General features: G+C 38.6%; 1 pseudogene; it reads right to left on the reverse strand.

Annotated features, from left to right (window-relative positions):
* Positions 1–643: 643 nt before the first annotated feature.
* LOC145780696 (SCAN domain-containing protein 3 pseudogene) lies at positions 644–1,309 on the reverse strand (annotated as a pseudogene).
* Between the last annotated feature and the right edge of the window lie 16,725 nt (positions 1,310–18,034).

Consider the following 18,034-nt stretch of genomic DNA (forward strand, 5'->3'; position numbering starts at 1 on the left):
GCGGATGAACGAAAAAGCGGATGTAGTTAACAATCCCGGTATCTACTATCCCTAGAGTGGATGCTCTGTGAAGTAGAACAGTAAGACAGACGGAACTTATTGATATAAATTCCTAAAGAAGAAATTGCATCACGACCTAGCAAGTTTAGTCCTTTGATTTCTGGGACTACAAAGGGAATATAATCTGAACTTCCCGTGGAAGGACAAGTTACCTTGGCTGCGAAAGAACCTGAGATTGGCACTATAGATGCTTGCTATCAGATTGCTGTTACCGTATTAATGGAAATCGGTACTTCAATCTTTGGATTTCGAGGTTTTCTGCAATAACTAGAAAGCATGTTAATTTCCTCGATACAATACAATTTAGATGGTTTGAACTGTTTAACTTTCTCAGCAGACAGTTTGAAAGTGTCCTATAAGATTAAAAAAATGGCAGGTGGTTTCCTTAAGCCTGCAGTCATTGACGTTGTAGTCATTGACATTGACGTTGTAGGCCAGTGCTACTCAAACTTTTTTACGCCGTGTACCGGCTGAGCACTTTCCATCACTTGGCGTCCCGGTCAATTTGCAAAAAAAGACAAAAGCAAAGTCATTGTTACTTTTGTAACAAATACACAAAAAAACAAGTAAAAAAACACTTTTATTAATGGTCTTTCGAATTTTGATGCGAAGTGTGCACTTGCTTATTTGCAACCAGCTTATCCAATTGCGGTTCAATGGAAAACAATGCTACTTGAAGAGGAGCATGGATATCCAACGCGTTTCTGTGTTTTCCCTTTAAACAGCTCATGGTAGAAAAGCCGGCTTCACATAGATATGTAGAAGGGAATGGAAGCAGTATTTTAATAGCCATGGTACACTGTCTCGCATATTCTGCTTTTATTTTGACCCAGAAGCTTGCAAGGGAGTTTGATTCAAAAGATTTTCGCAAACCTTCATCAGCAGATAGATCCAATAATTTATCTTTTATATCGACACTTATATTTAACTCTTCTACGTTTACAGTTGGTGCAAATGGGTTTCGAATCCATTCATTTCCTCTTTGTAGATCTTTTTGTTCCGGAAGATAATGTTGAATACGTTCCACCAAATTTGACAAATGTTCTGTGGCAGTATCTTGAACACATTTTACGTCCAAATTATCTCCAGCATCGTCAATAACAGTAGCTAACTTAGGAAACATGTCGTAACAATTGTTTGAGATTCGAATCTTCCATGCTTTCAGCTTTCGTTGCATGCCGTCAATTTTATCTGCTGTTGCAAAAAGTGAAGCATTTTTTCCTTGCACGGAAGTGTTAAGGCCATTCATAATAACGAAAATGTCAGTTATGTAAGCTAGCAAAGCAAGCCATTGTTCATCTATAAAATAGCTTAAATACGATGGATCGATCGTGTTTTCGAACAAATGTTGAACGACTTCTTTTTACAGTCAACACCTCAGTCACCTCAGTGCTTCCAGCATTACTTTCGTTTGATCATTTTCGTTTGATCATTGTTTCTGTTTCATATATTTGTCCATAGGACCACGCTTTGCCATTTGTAAAACTTAGCTAAAACTATACTTTTTATAGGCTAATATGGGCTAACAGCTAACTCACTTTCTAAAAAAGAACAAGGTTTATAGCTTCAACAAATCTATGTAAAAACATGCTCAACTCACTACAATCATCTGATATTTTGAAGTCAGAGTGTGGCCGATCGATTGAGCCTCTCACTTCTCTACTCGTTACTGGACGCTGCGGGTATAGTCAAGCACGTGGACACAGCACAAGCACACAAAAAGGATGATCATCTCGCATCGAACATTGCGATACTTTGTTGAAATAATGAACAACAATTACGAAATAACATTTCTTTGTGACGTAACTGGAATTCGTCGTAGTAGCGGGCCACCAAACAGTCTATAGCTGGAAAAGCAGATTGAACATTATCGTTGCCTAAAAATTATTATATAGACGTTCTGATCAACATAAAACAAATTACTCAATTTACAATTTCTCCTAACTGACCGCGTACCAGCAGCCAAGTGCTCGCGTACTGGCACCGGTACGCGTACCGGCATTTGAGTAGCACTGTTGTAGGCTACCTGTAACCTGCTTAGCTTTTGAAGGTTTGCTGATGATCCTTACTTTTGCAACAAGCACCGGTGGAGTGCCGTAAACAGTTTCTTTGGCGACCTTGGCCGCCTCTTCAGTCCCTGATGCTACTTCCACCGCACGTTTGAAAGTAAGTTCATCAGTTATAATTAGGGCAACCAAATTTTTGACCTAAAAACTTAAAATTTTGACTTTATAATTTACAAATTTTCACCTAATTTTGACCAATAACTTTCTACGTTTGCAACCCAAATGCGAAATACAAAGCATGTTAGAAATCAAACCGTAAGGTAAGGATATCTTCTTTTTCTAATAAAATAAAAGAAAAATGTGGAAGACTCAATGACACCACAGCTAACGAACATGTAGGCCTAATGAAAATCACTCGAAAAACTGCAAAAGATAAATATGGAGTGTCTTTAAATATCCCTAAATTACTGAGAGGGTTCTGCAGTATTATATTTCAACATCAAGTAATGTTTCACATTATCGCCTTTGAAATTCCTGTCTCTCGCCATTTTTTTTTCTAAAATGGAGAAACTTCTTACTACTGATGGAGAAGTTGTTTGGGAGTACCTCAGCAGGCCATATAAATGTGGTGAAATATCATCTCGTCCCATTTTCCAATTTGGCATGGCGAAACAAGGCTATTACCACAGAAATTGCAACAAATGGATTATTACGTCAGAATAGCAACATAAATTGCAACAAAAAATCAGTATCATATTTGTGTAGCTTTAATAAAATATCAATAGAGAGAAGAAAAACTACGTTTAAAAAAAATTTTGACCTAAGCAAAAAATTTGACTTTTTTTTGACTTAATAACTTTGAAACCTCTCTTCGTGTCAACCTGAAATTTAGTTTCTAGACGTTTTATAAACTTTGAACAAGGCAGAAAAATTTTGACTTTATTGACTTTTGGTTGCCCTAGTTATAATTTTAAACAACGCTTTTAGTACCAAATCGTTACCGATTGAACAAACTAAGCGAGTACGTAAAGCTTCGTCAAATGGATTGGTAATGGACGAGAAGTCGAAGGTGGCGGCTGCTTGGCGTATGCGGACGGTTAGTTTTTGAGCGGTCTCACCTGGCTTGCGCTTCATCTCGCTCTAGAAACGGAATTGCTCTCTCACGATAAAGCGTTTGGGGTCGAATTGTTGAGCCATGTAATCTGTAATCTCCGTCATGGTTAGATCGTTGACCTCCTTAGGGTTAGTTTCCTGCCCAGTCAAATTTGTTAATATTTTGTAGATTGCGGATGACTGATTGGTCAGAAAAACCTGCGGCAATTTGTCTTGTAGGACTGAATGTGCCCCCACGAACGTGTTAAACCTCTTTCAATAGTCTGCCCACAGTTCAGTAGTGGTATCAACTGTTACGAACTTAGGCAAAGATGCCTGCTGCGGTATTGTTGTTAGCTGTGGTCTTGAAGTTATAGGGCTCGTATTTCTCGTAGTTGCTCCATGAGTAGTTTGGTCTGATCTTGGTGACGTTGTTCTTGTCTCGCAATTTGCTCTTTTGTCTGGCGTTCTTGGTTAACAATTTGTTATTGCAGGACTCTGATCAGTTTTATCATGCCTGTAAAACCTGCCGGTAAAACTTTTAGACATACTGTATAAGAAAAACCATGCCTGTAAAACTTTTAGACATACTGTATAAGAAAAACGAAATGAGTCAGGTCGTAGTGAGAGACGGACTGTTGAGATATAAAACGTAATAATGTTACCCAATAAGCCAACTAACTAAAATATTCTGACCTTCTGTACTTACTTGATTTTGACTACAAGGTAACGCAATATATACTAACAAAGAAACGCAAGGTATGCAACTGAGGAAGTGGTACAGAACGCTAATCGATTGCCACGCGCAGTGCGAAGATAATCAATTCCAACGTCTGTACCAGCAAATGCTTTTGTTGCAATGGCCCTGGTCATGAGTTACATAGAATCAACGTAACTGAATGTCGACTATAACAGGATTGATCTGAATTATTTCACTCGCTAGCTACTGATCTTGGAAGAAACTTTGTTTTTGACAACAACAACCACAAAAATTATTATACAAATTAAAAAACAACAGAGATAGACAATAGACATTGTGCAAAGTAGCATTTTGTATTTAATCATCCTAATATATTACTGAATCATTTGTTGCTGAGCATTTCTAAAAATTTCAGACCACTTCAGCACAACTTCTTGCTCCAAAGCCTTTCGCATTAGGTCATCAAGTGTCTAATCAAAAGGATTCATTTTTTTTACGTTTTTGTTTTGCCATAAACCCCCTTTAAGCCAATTATAAGTAGTTTTATTTTGCACGAAACTTTAAGTGCTTGGATAGGCTGTTTTTTAAATCTATCTAGAGTTTGCGAGTATAATGTTTCTCACGGTAGCTCGAAGTCGAAGCTGCAGATTTTCATTTGACTCTCATCAGGAGCTGTCGTCAGAATAAAACTAGCCCTTCTTTACTGTAAGCCTCAACTCATGGCGACCTTTATACACAGGCCATGGCAACGTGCAGCTTAAAATTTGACTGAAGGCCGATCTGTTAGTAGCCAAAATCGCGAGTATAAGTTGATAGTTTGAGTGTTAGTTGATAAATAGAGTCTTTGTCTATATTTTGTCAGAGTTTGAGTTACTTTTGTGCTGTTTTTACCATTCAAATAACGGAATAGATTTTGGCACTTGTACTGGAAATCCAAAAAGCGTCTGGCAACACCAGTATTTCGGAAAATATTGTCATTTTGTCAACATAATTTTAGGAGTTTTGCAGTGATTTGGGATTCAGTGATCACACTTTGGCAATTTAAATTGTTTAAATTATCATTTAAAAGGAATATAAAGTGAATTTAGCTTAAACTTCAAAATTGAAAATACATCGGCCTTCAGTCAGCCCTCCAGTTCGTACGATGCCAAGGCCTGTGTATACAGATCGCCATGCCTCAACTTAAACAAGTAACACCCTTCTACATTATTAGCATTCTACATTTTATTAAAACAAGTAACACCCTTCTACAAAGACACAAGGCCATTGTCAATTACAGTACAATCAGAGATGTACGTATACGCCGCAAATGCTACGCCGCATACATGCGGCGTAGACTTTTTGTTTACGCTAATGCTTGCGGCCACATTTTTTTTAGATAGTTTTCGCTTGAGGCTACGCGTAAAGTTTTCGCGGTTTTTTAGCGCATAGCGTCAACGCATACTTTTTAATGTCTTTTTTTTGCTACAACACGCCAATACCTTCCAGCGCTGCAGTTGAAAAAATGTTTTCAATGGGCAAAGCCATATTGGAACCAAAACACAGCAAAATGTCAGATGAACGCTTTCAGATGCTTATGTTTCTTTGTGGAAATTCAAAATAAAACTTATTTGTCTCGAGTGGTTTATACCGTGTGAATGTTTGGCATCTAGCAGACAAAATTAGTTTTCGCTAGTGTATGCGCTGAAGCTGACGCCGCCAACGTTTTTCACAAGTTGCGTTGACGCATACGGCGTATGGTTTTTCGAACGTTTGCGTGAACGCTGACGGCGTCAATATTTTTTGTATGCGCGTACATCACTGATTACAATACGGCTTATTTGAATAACCGCACATAACGAAAAGTAAAATCATGTGGAATTTTCATCCACCTGATCCGCACCATGTTTGTCATCCGCATTACAATTTTTTATCCGCACAAGTGCGTATCATCCTACAGGTTGAAAAGCAGTGCAATAGTGTATGTCACAATCAATGTGCAAGGCCTCGCGACGGGCTGCTTTGTATCTTGACCGAACGTGCTGTTTTTATTGTGGAATTATTATACTATATGTTATTATCGGTTATTGTCCTGTAGTAACCATGGATTGCGAAATCTTTATTATATGACGTATTTCTATATCATTTTACTGCTACGTGTAAATCTGGAAGCTTCTTTAACTTGCTTGTTTATGTGTAGTGCAACTTGACAGAACAATGAGTTCTTATGATGTAACATTACGTAATCTTCTCTAAGTTACTAGACCGAACAATCTTCTATAAATAATGGTGTAATTTGCGTAAATGATTATTAAGAATTATGAGTTGTAGATTGTTGTAGGTGCAGAGATTATTGCTGATTGAGAGTTGAAGTAATTGAATACGAGTAGATGAGAATTGGTGCTGATATAAATTGTGATCGAAATTAGAGTTACATGAGAAGCTGTGTTGAGCCGTTCGCTAAAGTCCTTCAAGAATTTTCATTTTCATTTTGCTAGTAGAACTATTCGACATTTAATTGACTACCTTTCGGTAACATTCCATTAAACTACGTCATTGAACCTGTCCAAGTCTCTTTCGTGGTAAGAGATAGAAAGAAATCGTGACATTCTGGGGGCTCGTCCGGGAACAACCGAAAGAACAATAAATCAACAACAAGTTGTCAAAATGACGGATACCGTCAAAAATGAGATGATCGAAAACTTACGGAGCATGGCTGAACGAATGGGGCTGAGACAATTCAGTAGCGGCGCCACGGGGTGGACTGAGGTGGGCATGTCCACCCCATTCCTATTTAGAGTCGATTTTGTAATTCGTCGAGATCCGATGAGAAAACTTGGGGGTGTATGCGGGGGGTTAGGGGAGCCTAGTGACAGCGTCATAAATAAGTTTCAACTTCTTACGTATGAATTACTTTTCCTTTGCAACATTGACTTATATGAAGAAATAAAGAATCTTCATTGTTATCGCTCTGTTGTGTTGATTGATGATTGTAGTTTAATTTTACCATTTTGAGGTGATGGCTTTTGTCACGTCACAGCTGAGACACAAGCTTTTGTGGTGTTTGTTAGTTCACCACGTTGTTTTGTTTCTTCCGTAATTGTGACGCGCTGTGACATAACAATCAAAATATAGAATTAATGGAAAGAGTGGATGGCCACCCTCTGCAGTCAAAATCTTAAATCAGTAATCATTCATGAGTTAACCCTATATTGCCCAGGTGGTGCTGAATCAGCACCAAGCACTTCAAATGTGCTGTCGCGGCTTAACCACTGGCTCCATGCATCCAGATTTTTTTGACTTTTCCTAAATTTCATCGAATTTTATTGTGTGTAAATTTAGGCCTCCAATGTCTTATACTTTTCATGCAAACATATGCATTTTGAAATGCAATTGGTGAAATTTTGCTAAATTGCTCTTTTCGGAGAAGACTGTGTGTTTCTTTATTGCTCATATGGAGCGTCGCGCTGGCCGAGAACTGTCTGAAAACAAAACCGCAAAAATGTATGACTCATTTTCTGGTTGGTGGATTCTGCTTTAGCGTTGTCAGTCAAAGATTTGTGCTGACGCAGGATTTTATTTCATACACAAACCTTTCATCCAATAACATCATATTGCTGCAGTAAACGTAACATCCCCAGGAAACATTTAGAAGCGGCGTGAAAAACCAAAGTAAATTTTCTTGGTAGATTTCAATTTTTTTATCAAAACACTTGCTACTAATTTCATCGTTTGAACGCAACGCTGATCTTTAGTCAATTTGCTAAATAAAAAATCTTTTTGTTTGCTGTGAGATTCATAGCAGTTGTAACTTATGACCTCACAATTCCTTGATCTTCAAACGCAATCTATGAATTCCTTTTCTAACAACAAAACTGTACACATTTATCTATTTTACCTTCAAAACCGGGAAGTGGCGATGACAATACAAAGAGCCTTCATTCAAAAACGTCATATCACTGCAAACTTGAATTTTCTCCAGTCGCCTAAATGTTCAAATGTTGCAAAATGTAGGCTATCCACATTTTCTGGACAGATCTCAATTTTTCATGAAAGTGCTTGCTTGGTGCGAGTTTTATCGTTTCAACGCAAATGCTGATTCGGTCAATGTACGTACAATGTCCGCAATTTCTTTTGTTTGCGTTTGTAGCCAATGAATCAACGTTATGAGAGCGAATTTGTTCGCTCTGCCATACCTAGAAAAAAACGAGTATTTACTCTATAATAACGTACGGTTTTCGAAGAATTAGATCAGAACATTGATCACTCTTTGCTGTGTACGTACTTGTTATTATTATTTTTTTGCATCGATCATCTGCTTTAGGTTGCGTAACTCAAAGAAAATCATAATTTGTTGCCGTCATAATGCACCGGCTATAAAATCCATAACAGTAAAATCTTCCAAATATTTTTAAACCTTTGTCAATATTTTTAAACCTTTCTCCCACTGATTAAACATTTATGTCAACGAAAAGGCGACAACTTTTACATAAGTGCTGAGAAGGAAGCATTTGAAGTGAGCGTAGATACCTTCTTGTAAATCGCGGAGGGCTGACGCCTATATCCATTAGAAATGAAGCTACCCTCTTTTTCCTAAGCATCGCCCAGACAGACATTTGCAGACGTTGAACCAAAGCTAAAAAGGATTAATTTGGTGGCTGGTCTTTCATGTTCATGTAAAAAATTATTTTTTTAAAGTCACAATCAGGGTCTCATTTTATAAGTTATTTTGATAATTATGAATCCATTTATCGAATGTGGGCAACAATTTGACAATTTCTAACATCTTTTATGCTTCTTTAACTTTCTAAAGATTTAGATAACTACGCTATACTTTAGAAAATAGACTGTATACATAAGTGACGTCAGCTGAGTGGCTTTTAGAGCGAAGCATAGCTTCCAGTGGTGGGCACTAGTTACTTTCAAAGTAATTGAGTTACAGTTACTTCGTTCAAAAAGTAACTAGTTTTAGTTACAGTTACCGCTTTTTTTAAAGTAACTTGTTGCAGTTACTTTTCAAAGAAATGGATGTGTACTGACCTACAACTACTCTTCTTTGCATGAAGTAGGCTACAAGTTGAAAAATACATGATAAAGGGCAAGACGATACTTTGTTCGTAGCTGTTGCCTAACTACAAAACAGCGACCACTCTGCTAGCTGTCCACATACTATAATGCTTCTAAAAATCCATAATCCAAGCCCAAAACGTCCGCCTACCAAATATAAAAAAATAAAAAATTGAAAAAACGACATGCCAAGGACACTCCGTACTTATAAGCAGAAGGCCGTGTCAATACTTTTATACCGGTATCTAAAATGAGCGAAGAGGCACAACATCAATTTCCTTTCAGAAACAACAGCATTTCAAAATGTTGATCGCTAAGCCCAGCTCGCTTTGGCTTCAAAATGTCTTTTCCACGGGCAGAAAACATAGATTTACAGGGACACAACATTTAGCCGAGTGGCTTTTAGAGCGAAGCATAGCTGCATAACATCAGCCGGAACTATAAAGGCTACTCGAAAAGGGATTCCGACTGAAATTAGGAGTATAGAGAACCGGGAAAAATTTTCCTATATTCTATTAACTAAAGAAAAGTGAAACAAAACCAAAACAATGACAAGGTTTGCTTTTTGGCAACACATTATGCCCAACTGCAGTAGCCTACAGAGTTATCCATGTGCTTTTCATATTTCCACCTGCTAAATATTATCACAATTTGATGGCAGTTAGCTCTGCATTGGAAAATAACTTCTGCGTGGACTTCGCAATACAGGCGCTATACCAAAGTCGCTATGTTCAATCTGCCGCGAGTCTCAAGCAGGATTTTATTTAGTCGTCATTGGGCAATTTGTTGCAATGCAAAGTAAAACAGGCATACAGTAGAAAATTTTAAATGCACAATATTATAAACTGCTTGTGCTGCATTGCAACACAAAATTTAATAATTTTCTGATCTTATTTTTGACTGAATAAATCATTGTGGCTGGACTATGAAATCGACGTAGTTGCAGTGACGTTGCCGTTTTTATGAGGATTTACCCAGCTACTAAAACGATGTATTTTTAATACTGAGAAAAAAGTCTACAGACATTGAATCAATGCAAAATGCACAAATTTTTCTTGCCGGGTAGTGCTAGGCAAGTCGGCATAGACTTCAAAACTTATTTGAGGTTTATTCGTGCATTTTTTTTAACTTCCGTAATGCTGCAAAAAATTCAACTGTTTTTTGCTATTACAATCTACTTTGTGACAAACGGTCCTACTCAATACAGTTTCTTTTACTAAGTTAAACAAAACTTGACAACACCATAAAATGAATCAAAAACAAATATTTTCATTCTGGTGAGTGGAACAAACTGCAAGACGTTTTTATAAAAAAAAAGTGTCCAGAGTGTCGTGAAGATTCGTTTGACTCGCACAGAATAAGATACTTCTCAACAATACAAAATTGTGTGAACCATAGGCTATAGACGAAACAGCTTGAATTGTTTCTGACTATACTGAAAGACCACAGTGAAACCTTTTCAAGAAAAGCAATTCTACTATTGCGTTATTCAAAATCAGACTAACGTCTTCGGACGTTAAAATCCTTTAAAATGAACAGCTACATTGAGCGCTGACAAATACGTCGGCAAGAAAAACCACAGAGAGAAGAATCTTAAAATCATTTGTCAGCCTTCAATCTCTCGAGAGAATGGAAACCGCAAACGCTGATGACGCGGAGAGTGAGAAAAAACGAACATTTTTTCTTGATTGCAGTGTTTCTTTATTTTAAATGTGGTAAAAAAAGTACTGCTTGTGTATTGCTTTGAATCAAGAGTATTTTAAGCAATTGAATGACAATTTTACAATTTTCATAACCCCAGATAAATTTTCTATCTGTAGTCAAAAGATGGTAATGATGAGACTCGTAATAAAAGAGTTATAAGCGCTTAAACTGGGTGCTGAATCAGCACCACCTGGGGATTCGGTGGAACCCAGAACCTAGGGATAATAGGGTTAAGTTTAACTAAAGGTCGATTTTATTTGGCTCGAAGAGGTAGCCTAATTGGAATATTACTGTGTTGCTATTTATGGAAATGTCTGAAAGGGATCCGCGTCTGAAGTGATACCATAGATATCTTACATATAGATATGCAACTCAGTGGTGCGTAACGTTGTTTGAAGGCTAACAGCGTAGCTATGGCTGTATGCATTGACTTCAAACTTGGCACAGCAAAACAACTTTATTTTTAATATATTTTTTGGATTTTGTTTAAATAAAACTTTCTTCGTTTTCAAGTTGACGTATGGATTGCTTGTGATGACGTCACATTCTCGTTCCGCATGGACTGCTTTATGGAGATTCTGGCGATTGAAAACAATCACAGTCACAGAGGGTACCTCTAAATACCCATTGTCAGGCATTGTCGGGCATTGTCAGGCATTGTCGGGCATTGTCGGCTTTTTGGGGGGTTGTGGAGCATTTTCAGGGGTTGTCGAACATTTTCAGGGGTTTCAGGTATTGTAGAGTAGGCTAACTACTTTCAGTCATTGTTGGGAATTTCTAGGCATTGTGTAGGATTTCCAGGCATTGTCGATCATTATCAGTGGTTGACAGGCTTGTGAGGCATTGTCGAACATTTTCAGGCATTATCGAACATATTCAGGGGTTGTCGAGCATTTTCAGGGGTTGTCAGGCATTGTAGAGTACCGTAAAACGGGGGGAATAGGAACATGGGGGTGAATAGGAACAAATTTTAGACTTAGAATATTTTGCATATTTCCTTATATCTGTTTATATATTTTTGCAGGCTCGCATGTTATTTTGGTTAGGCATTATATAGAGTGTAGAATAGCATAAGTGTTTGATCTGTACTTCGACAGACTTACTGCTGAGCAGAGATTTTTTCTTGAAACTTTTTGGAGTGTTTTTTGCAACCGTGAAAAACTTCTATTCCCTGACGACGTTGAGCAGAGGTGGAGAACTTTCATATTGCCAAAGACCTCGGCCATAGTAAGTAGTTTACGCTTCATGGTAATTTTCAATTAAAATCCTAACAAAATTTTGTGCTCATGGATTTCATTTTTTTCAGACAAATTTTCGAAATTTTTGGGGAGAATAGGAACACGCCAAAAGAACATGCCACGAACATATAAATCGGATCCTCGAGGAAAAACATACAAGAAACATACTCCAGAAGCAATCAATCAAGCTCTGGCAGATCACCGTCGTGGAATGTCCTTTCGCTCATGCTCAAAAAAATATGGGATTCCGATTGCAGTCCTTTGCAGAAGAGCCAACAATCCCAAAATGAAGACTCAAGGGGGGCAAACTGCCTTAGATCAAGAGTTGGAGACATATATGGCACAAAGAGTAGCTACGTGTGCTACATGGGGCTTTCCTTTGGACAACTTCGACATCAGATTCATGGTAAAAGGATATCTAGACAGACGTGGTGTTTCTATTCCACGTTTCAAAAACAATTTGCCAAGCAAAGATTGGGCCGATTCATTTGTTAAAAGAAATCGTGAGATTGTGTCTTATCGGATTTGTCAAAACATAAAGCCTTCAAGAGCATCGTTGTCGCCTGCCATTGTCAAGACATATTTTTCTAATCTTGCAGTGTCGATTGCTGGCATTCCACCAGCCAACATCGTGAATTACGATGAGACCAACTTAAGCAATGACCCAGGGAGAAAAAAGGTCATCACTAAGCGAGGCATCAAATATCCAGAAAGAATCATGGATCATAGCAAATCATCAATATCGATAATGTACGCTGGCTGTGCAGACGGCACTTTGCTTCCGCCATACGTTTGCTACAAAGCAGTTCATTTGTATGAATCGTGGACAGTTGGAGGGCCATCCGGTGCTCGATATAATCGCTCTAGTTCAGGATGGTTCGAAATGCAAACCTTTGAGGACTGGTTTGTGAGCATTGCGCTTCCGTATCTGAAAAATCTGAAAGGGAAAAAAATAATGATCGGAGACAACTTAAGTTCAGTTCAGTTGTTTCTACGTTGCGTTTGCATTCTTGCCACCAAATTCCACCCACATCCTCCAACCTCTTGATGTTTCCTTTTTTCGGCCTCTTAAACGTTCCTGGAGGAAAATACTGGAGAAAGAAAAGCGCAACTGCAAAGGTTCGGCTGGCCTTTCTAAAGATTCATTCCCTTCCCTCCTAAATACGTTGCACAACGATGTGTATAACAATGCTGCGTCAAATCTGAAGTCTGGTTTTGAAAAGTGTGGAAATTATCCTTTAAATGAAGACAGGGCTCTTTCCTCACTTCCACATCGCAGTACCGGTACCGAACCAAATGATGGAGATTCGTTTTTTGCAGTGGATGATACCTTAATTTCAGTATTGGAAGGAATGCGTTACAAAGCTAATGCGCAACACAAAGCTCAAAAACGGAAACGGCTAACTGTGGAACCCGGAAGAAGTGTAGGAACGGCCGATGTTCCTTCATGTTCTGATCAAGGTGTGTCACCGGCACAAACTTGTATTAACACCGAATCAACAGAAGTGGACGATTTTGAGAAGGATGATATTGTTGAGATAAATGCGCCAGGAGATTATGTAATTTTTAATTATGAAGGGGAGGTTTTTCCTGGCCAGATCATAGCTGTGGAAAGCGAAGGCTGCTTAATTAAATCTATGGTAAAAAGCGGCTTCCATTGGAAGTGGCCGAAAGACGAAGACATCCTCGTTTATCCTTTTTCAGATGTCAAAAGGAAAATTGCACCTCCACTGGTCAGGAAAAGGGGCATATTCGCTGTACCAGAACTCGATTCCGTTTGGGGATTTTGAACTCTGATATTGATTGATTGACTGCATGGACTTATTTCTTGAGTAACAATAAAACTTCGTTTAAATGCAATTATGTGTGCATTAGTTGCTCCACAACTCCCACATGCGGTTGTCATATTGTAGATTATAAGCCACAAGTCGAAGCATGTTTCTTTTAGCAACATCAGTTGGGTTTTATAGGAACAAATACTTAAAAAGCAAAAGCGTTCCTTTTCACCCCGAAGTGTGGGGTGAATAGGAACATCACTTATTTGTCTCTGCTTTCTAAACGTAGTTACTTTCCAACTAATCTGGTTGTTACACGTATACCTAGTGTTGATGTACACATTTTGGAACTATTGTGGTATTGGTTAAGTTGGTAATTTCAAAACAGCATTACAAAATACCTCCAAATTGTTCCTATCCACCCCATCTTACGGTAGCTACTTTCAGGCATTGTTGGGAATTTCCAGGCATTGTCTAGGATTTCCAGGCATTGTCGATCAATATCAGTGTTTGACAGGTTTGGTAGTCATTATGCAACATTTTCAGGAATTGTCGAGCATTTTCAGGGGTTGTCAGGCATTGTAGAGTAGCTACTTTCAGGCATTGTTGGGAATTTCCAGGCATTGTCTAGGATTTCCAAGCATTGTTGATCATTATCAGTGGTTGACGGGTTTGTCAAGCATTGTCGAACATTTTCAGGGGTTGTCTAGCATCGACAATGCCTGGAAATCCTAGACAATGCCTTGAAATTACCGACAATGCCTGACAACCCCTGAAAATGCTCGATAACCCTTGAAAATGTTCGACAATCCCTGAAAATGTTCGACAATGCCTGAAAATGTTCCATAATGACTACCAAACCTGTCAACCACTGATATTGATCGACAATGCCTGGAAATCCTAGACAATGCCTGGAAATTCCCAACAATGCCTGAAAGTAGCTACTCTACAATGCCTGACAACCCCTGAAAATGCTCGACAACCCCCAAAAATGTTTGGCAATGCCTGAAAATGTTCTATAATGCCTAACAACCCCGTCAACCACTGATAATGATCGACAATACCTGGAAATCCTAGACAATGCCTGAAACCCCTGAAAATGCTTGAAAGTTTCCGACAATGCCTAACAACAAGCCTGTCAACCATTGATAAGTAGGTAAAGACCTTTTTTGGAGCTGTAGTTCCAGGACAAGCTGAAGTTTTATTCAATTAATCTACTGAGTGTTACCAAAATGAAAGTTACTGCTGGCTACCGAAAGCTGTGCTATAGCATTTGGTAGCCTAGTTATGGTGTGAACCAAACATTAAAATTGTCTTGGTTTAGCGGTTGGATCCGTGATGCTAATGAAGCTGTCTCAGCAGGGGGGAGGATGCCCCCTGCCCTCAAATTTTCTGTAGATGTGGGGCAATGGTGCCCTTTTAAGGTCATGTAAGTTACTGCAAATTTTGCAATATAGGCTAACAACTTCTGCTATTCGCTTTTAGCCAAATTATAGGACCTATAGCCTACAGTAGGCCCACACAAATTATCCCGTGGACACATTTTATACTTTGCAGCAGATTGTGATGCTATGAATGTGAAATTTACCTTTCGTTTCTTGTTCAAGCTATTGCAATTATTCATCTGTCTCACATTTCGACTTTCATGGCTAATAGCGGGAAATCGAACGAGTTGCCCAGCATTATCGCTATATCTCATCCTAAAACTCTCGTCCTAAAATTGTTCCGGCGCCCCTCTATCTCAGGTTTGTAAACTGCCTACAACAAGCTCTGAGTCACTGGAAATAAGCTTAAATGATAGTTCCAACGATCATGAAACAGAGGTTGCATAACCTACGTGAAGAAAGATTATTGTCTTGATTTTTCATAGTAGGCTATTCTGTGAAAACTTGAAATAGGCCTATACGCCAAACAAAATATTCCAAAGGAGCTCAAAAGCCACCACTCGCCAAGCCCAGACCGTACAATAATAGCCTACCATAGATACGCTAGCCAAGCTGGCAACCTTGATTGTTGATTGTGTCCATAAAGTCAGTCAAGCGTGTCGATAATTCCACGATTGCTGAGTTGCATATCTATATGCAAGATATCTGTGGTGATACACAACGATAATCGCGAATTTGTTTTTAAATCTGGCCGGATTCAGCCACTGATAGTTTTTCCGCAGTCGGAGCAGTGCAAAAAGAATTAACGATTTCAAAAGAAATGGTATTCAGAGTTTGGGTGGGTGGAGTACTCGACTTCGAAAGATGCTGCATTTTGTTTTATTTGCCGATGTTTTGGCACGCTTGGTAAGTTTATTGCTTTCTGATCGCTATGGCATTGAGTTATCCCAGTTATAGGCTACAGCAATGTTACAGTTTATGTAGCAGCATTCTTTTGCTCAAGTTTCAATTTATCGGTAGGCCAACCTCTCTACCTGAAATTTAATAGAACAAACTAATGATAGGAAACTGTAAAGCATTATAATATCGGAATAGCGTATAAAATGCATTTAGCATTTTAAAGTCATGCAAGCGAAGCTGAAAAGTTTAATTTAATCGTCGAAGAAATTTAAGCGTTGCACATGTTAGCCTAATTTAAATGGTTTAATATTGCTGTTATTATTCAAATATAAACTAGTAGTAGACCTAAGTTCGAATTACCAAGTAAAAAAACAAGAAGTTAAAAACGATTTGCCATTAGATAAGCATAAGATCCTGGATTGCCATCAGTTAAGCAAAACTAACACTCTTGTGTTGGCAGTTGGCTGTTCAGAAGACACGTTTACAAAAACGGGTTTCAAAAACTGGAAAAATGCTTCCGGTGGAACTGGAACATTTGCAAAACATGCGAAATCACAAATGCATTTGCTATCTTTGGAACGAATGCAAAACTTTAAGTCAGTGACGCCTGTTGATATCCAGTTAAATGAAGCAGCTCGCGAATTGAGTGGAAGACAAGAACGAGAAAGGTAGCCTACGAAAATCGTCATATCGTGGAGGTAATATTCGACGGTATACGCCATCTAGCGAAGAAGAATGTCGACTTTCGTGGACATGACGAATCAAACTCATCTAAAAACAAGGGAAATTTTCTTGAAGAACTTCAGTTTCTGTCGAAATACCACATGCCTCTAAAAGAATGGATAGAAAAGCACCCTCAAATGTGTCATACTTTTCTCATGTCAGCCAATATCAGATGCTCAGTATTTGTAGCAATATTGTAACTGATGTTATCTGCAATCAAGTGCGTGCTGCCAAGTACTGCTCGATTGAATGCGTTGAGGTGACATCACATAAAAATGCCTACATGTCTATTATAATACGTTATGTGGCAGATTTTCAAATACAAGAACGATGTTTGAAGCTTGTACAGATATCCAGTTTGACTGGAAAATCTTTAGCGGATGTCATTGTAAAAGTTTTGAGTGATGTTAAACTTCCTTTAAAAGACCTAAGCTTAATAGGCAAAGGTTTTTGTAGTGTAAAGGCATAATACATGTTATGCCCTGAGACGCCACGCAATGGTAATTACGCAGCACTGTGCGCGTACCTGCCGTTGGGCGACGCAAAGACTGCTACGTGAGCGATGACTGAGGTTTTTGTGATTCATTCGAGACTAACACCAGCTCAGTGGCCGAGTGGTTTCGCCTTCGGCTATGGTGCTGGTAGATCTGAGATCGATTCCAGGTCGGGTCAAACCGAAGACTTTAAAAACGGTACGGATTGTGTTCTTTCTTGCATAACGCAGAGAGAATGAGTCGGGTAATAATGTGATACCATCGTAAACCTGATATAAATTAAAAATGAGCCCTGTCGCTAAAAGACCTTAGCTGTTGTAGAGCGACAATAAATAAAACCATAACATTATTATTATTATTATTATTCGAGACTAACACAACATGGTGTCAGAAGTGAGATAAAATGTCGCATCAGATAATGTTACCAGATGCGTTTAACTGGCAACATAACGAGTGGGGCCAGTGGATTAAAAGATTCGAACGATATAGGCAAGCACCTCAATTAGCGTCGAAACCTGAAAAAGTGCAAGTCAACTCTCTAGTCTATTTGCTAGGAAGCAAAGGCGAGGATGTGTTTTCTTCATTTAAGTTATCAGAGGCCGATTCGATCAACTACGACGTAGTCAAGGAACGCTTCAACAACCATTTCAAACGTCGCAATAAGTTCTTCCCGAAGCGAGAATGCTGCCAACGATGTGGGAGAAATAAACATTACGAAAACGAAAAATGTCCAGCTGAATTCATTACTTGTTTTAAATGTTCAACGATAGGCCACTTTGCAAGACAATGCCGCAGCAATAAATACCAGGAAGTCTCGCCGATATCAGCTGATAAAGTCGTAACAAGTTACGAAGAGGAAAAGACGTCTTACTTAGGTGAAATAAATGAGTCTTCAACGAGTAATTGGACCG

This window comes from Aplidium turbinatum, chromosome 12, assembly GCF_918807975.1.
Source record: "Aplidium turbinatum chromosome 12, kaAplTurb1.1, whole genome shotgun sequence".
Taxonomy (NCBI): Eukaryota; Metazoa; Chordata; class Ascidiacea; order Aplousobranchia; family Polyclinidae; genus Aplidium; species Aplidium turbinatum.